The 4,741-nt window shown below is 47.7% G+C and overlaps 1 protein-coding gene across 1 annotated transcript in view; it reads right to left on the bottom strand.

Moving 5' to 3' along the window:
* OPCML (opioid binding protein/cell adhesion molecule-like) overlaps positions 1-4,741 on the bottom strand; it is a 461,714-nt gene that overhangs the window by 425,002 nt on the left and 31,971 nt on the right. The gene's annotated exons all lie outside the window — the stretch shown is intronic.

The following is a 4,741-nucleotide window of genomic DNA, read 5'->3' on the forward strand; positions in this document are numbered from 1 at the left end:
ACTTAAAATACTGGCAACAAATTAGGGATGCAGGCTCCCCGGCACTGTACAGGTCTCCGTGGGCAGCTGCCTCTCAGGGAGGCCTTTCCCAGTGATGGGCACTGTGTGTCCTGGGCTTGACCTCCCCGCTTCTATTTCTCTGTGACAACAGAAGCAGAGAGAAAAGATGAAGAGGCATCAAAGAAAAGGAAATGACGGCTTTCAGGATGGCAAGCAGATTATTCAACTGCATCTTGATTTACACATGACAGATGGGTTCCTGAAAAAATATATGTAAACTGAAGCAGACTTTGAATTCTACAGGGACTCTTGGTATTTAAAGGAATCTTCCCCTGAATCCTTCTGGAAAAAGAACCACCAGCGGGCTAACTCACCGCCCTCCCCTCCCCCCTTGGGGATGTATCATGGGCATTATGTAATCCCATTTTATTCCAGTCTGGGGTAACTATGTGTGGCTTATGCAAATGAAGATACTTTGAAATGTTAACTTGTGATGGAAAGTCATCAACTGGGAGGCCAGCTCAGAGGAAGCATTTCATAACTCAAAGCTGTGGGCCCAAGCTTCTGTGGAGTATAGCATGTGCGGTTTCCCTGACCTTCCGTAGAGACCTGCGCGTTGAATAGTCACCTGCAAACTGAGACCCACTTAGTTGAGGGGACTTGCTCTGGAGTCATACGAGAAGGTCTTATCCTAGCAAGGATCAGGTTCAAGAAGTCAGGGCTTAGGATAAGTTGGTAAACAGCTCACTTAGGTTGGAGTAAATCAAATAAAGGGCTTCTTGATGGGAGTTTGTCTGAGCAAGAGGCTCAGTGAGATGTGTTTAGCAGAGGTCTGGCTGTGGTGGGTAGGCATCCAGGCTATTTCTGTGACTCAGTTGCTCAGCTGCCTATGCTGAAGTTTACCCAGAAACAAGGGACAGAGACTAGAGAACCTGTCAAAGGCTCTCATCTGTGGCAAGCAGAAGGCAGGAGAAATTCAGAAAGACATGATAGACATTTGATTGGGCTACCAAGAGAAGACCAGTGTTACCAAAGGCTGCCTACATGGGATCAGAGAATAGGAGATCTTTAGATAGTATTTAGGCTATAAACTACACGATGCTACAACTACACTGTAGTTATGATTTTCCTGTTCCTATTTAATTCCAATGTCAGAAGCCTGACATTGAGGCCAAATGACATGTGGCTCCTAAAAGGCACTGTCAGTGGTGGAAAGAGGAAGAGGCTGGGCAACAGACCCTGGGTCCTAGGTGTAACCTGCCACCAACATCAGAAGGCCCTCTGCAAACCCCTAGCCTCTCAGAACCATAGTTCTCTCCAATTGGATGAGCTCCAATACAGAGCAGTGCAAAGGAATGAGCTTTACCAGTAATACATCTTCCAGCTCCAAGGAGCTTAGGGATGTCTGGCACCAGACACAGCGCCGGGCACCATGGACATTCCTCTAAAATGAGTTATGCTTTCTCACTACTGACAAAAGCAACAGAGGAGGTAAGGGACGAACTGGGGCTTGGAGGTCATCCCACTACTGTTCTCCCAGCCAAGATGAAACACTACAACAGCAAAGCACAAAACACCTTAGGTAACACTCTTCCCTAACCTCTCCACTCACTGTTATTCTACTTCTTCCTTCTGTCACCAGAGTGTGCGCGTGTAGGTAGGTGTGTGTGTGTGCGCACGCGCGCGCACACGCACACGCGGTTTCCATTGGTAGTGGTTGATGGAAATTGTGTTCAATTGCAACTCAAAGATTCGTCTTTGGTAGATGGCATTCTCTATCTGAAGTCAGAAATTGGCTATGTGGCTTCAAGACACATATTACCTTAATGACATGTTAAGGTCAACATATACTCTTCAGTGACTGGCTCAGGGGCTAGTATTGCCGGGTAAGTCTTAGCGTTTGACCTTAACCTTGGGCTGGCGAACACAGATTGGCCCTCCTGTACAGTGTGGGAGGGAGGAGAGAGAAGGTGAGCCAATACACAGCTGGAAAAGTCTTGGACACCCCCTTGGAGGTCAGCAGTTATGTACGTACCTGTTCAGGGAACACTTTTCACCCATGTGTCCATTAGCACCACACAGGCATCACACCGAGGAGGACGCATTTCTATCTGATCGAGTGACAAATGCCTTAAACTGCCAAGCACTCATCAGGGCCAGCTCCCTGACTCCAACAAATTGTAAAGCAATAATAAAAACCCTAAGTAACAACAGCAGCAGCTAAATTATTTCTCCCTTCCCATTGATTCTTGAGCTGGAATGTCATCTTGAGAGATCTCTTTTGATCGAGGTGTCTAATTGAATTGAGTGCTCATGGCTCTTGAAGTTGTGACCTCAGACCGCTGTGAAATAAATGCAATTTGGAGAATTATTTCCAAAACAGCAACTGCTCCTCCTCTGGAAACTTACTACTGCTTCTAGTATTTGAAATTGTTGGTGAACCACCTACTGACTAAGCTATTGAAAATAGGTGCTCTGTTTGGATTCCAGGGTAATGGTTCTATCCATTCAAATGCAAGCAATACCACAGAAGCCTGACCAAGGCCCTGCACTCAGAGGCAAGAGACATCCTGGAGGCTGCTGCCCGCACACAGCTGGGCGACTCCTGGGATCCTGACCCACTTAGCAGCTGCTCCCCTGGGCAGTCCACGTGGCGGTAATTACAGAGCCTGGGAGACTAGCACAGTGAGGCTCCCTCAGAGCTGGCAAATGTGCTTGCATGAGGAACTCTCACTGGACCGAAAACTCTAGACCTGGTTTGCCAAAATGCACAACAATAAGACAAAACTTACTGAAGAGCCCAGAGTTTCAGGTACATTCAGAAACACAGCAATTGTACTTTATAAAGCGGGTTTCCTTCCTCTTGGGAGCCCCAGCTACTTCCTGGCTGTGGATTTACTAATCGGTGGGGCCTGGAACTGGGTGAGTCCAAGATGAACCAGCTCCCATGATGGAACTTGCCCGGTCTCAGAGGCCAGAGGGAAGATCTGGCTCCAGAGCCCAGAGTCTGAGCAGCAGGCCATGTGTTAATTTCTAAGGATGGAGGACTGCGGATTCATGACACATACTGACCTTCATGCTGCAAAGCTATGGGACTGACTTTGCTCTAGGAAGGCTTTAATAGAGGCAAGATAACCTAGAGCCGCGGTCTGCAAACCGCGGCTCGCGAGCCACATGAGGATCTTTGGTATAATGGCATTGCATTCCAAAGGTGTCCCTAAGTGCACTCAGGCCTCCTCACATTCAATCCCCACACTGCAGCCAGAATGGTCTTTATTTTTTTTAAAATATATGCCACGTGTGGGCACGCACGTACAGTGTGATTGGAACTTCATGGCCCATGAGAAGGAGTCGGTATTTTGTTGAAGAGCCACACTGAATGGGCCAAAGAGCTGTATGTGGCTCACGAGCCGCAGTTTGCCGACCACTGACCTAGAGGATTTTTTATTAAGCATTTTTTCATTGATTTCAGAGAGGAAGGGAGAGGGAGAGAGAGAGAGAAGCATCAATGGTGAGAGAGAATCATTGATCGGCTGCCTTTTGCTCGACCCCCACTGGGGACCGAGCCAGCAACCCAGGCTTGTGCCCTGACCGGGAATGGAACTGTGACCTCCTGGCTCATAGGTGGACACTCACTCACTGAGCCATGACTAGAGGTTTTGTTATTGTTTTTGAAGTGGCCACTTAGGTCAAACCGACTTTATAAATCCTAGCCCCAAAAATGTACGCTTGCATAAGCTTATCAAATGTGAGACTTGTTTTCTGTATCTCTATAATGAGAATAATATCGTGGTTATTTTGAGAATTAAATGGACTAATGTATATAGAAGCAGAGAGTCGTTGCCTGGTCCACAGCCAAGGCTCAATAAATGGGAACCATAACTTGACTAACGACGCCTGCTTTAGCTTTCATCGCCTTCACAACTCAAATACGCACATTTCCAAAACTACAAGAAACATTTAAGGATTGGAGCATGAGGCCTCTGGTTGGAAGGATTTGCTGAAATGCAGCCTGAATCGTGACTTTTAGGCGCCACGATCCTCGCTTTCTCTCCCCGCTGCCTCCCTGCACTCCCTTCGCCTCTGCCCAGCCAGCGCAGGCACCTTTCATCCCTGCATTGGTCCGCAGCTGGAAGATGACTCCTGGGAGGAAGAAAGGGAATATTCCATCTGTGGAGCCAGCCGAGGCCCGCGGGGCAGGTTCTCATTAGCATGCTTTATAATAATATCAATCAGTATTAAAAATGTATGTTCTGCTCCATTTTTGAAACATCTTAAATAAATCTTTAACTAAATCTATTTTGTTTTATCTTCAGGGCTCTGGGAACAGCCAGCCCTGAGGGGCCCTGGCTACCCTAAGTACAGCCCCTGATATGGTTCTGCAGCAGCCTGCCTCTGTGCTGGCTTGCTGGGGGGTCTGTGCTGGGGGGTCATGCTTTCTGGGTGCTGTGGACGCCTTGTGTGGTGGGAGCACAGAACACCCCTAGAACTCCCCAGGGGAGAGATACACTATTTATTAGGCCCATTTAGCACGTGGAACTGCTCACAGGAAGCAGCAGGCTAGTCTGGGTTAATCCAGGTGGAGGATTGACTGAGAGATGGACATTAGGGCCATGATGTCATTAAAAAAAATTTAAACAATTGTCCCTCTCCCAAGAAAAATAAGGGTACACACACCCACACACACACACACTCCTTAAAGAGACCCCACATCTAAGTCCCCATACCCCTAATGAACCGT

Source organism: Myotis davidii, unplaced genomic scaffold, assembly GCF_000327345.1.
Source record: "Myotis davidii unplaced genomic scaffold, ASM32734v1 scaffold809, whole genome shotgun sequence".
NCBI classification, from domain to species: domain Eukaryota; kingdom Metazoa; phylum Chordata; class Mammalia; order Chiroptera; family Vespertilionidae; genus Myotis; species Myotis davidii.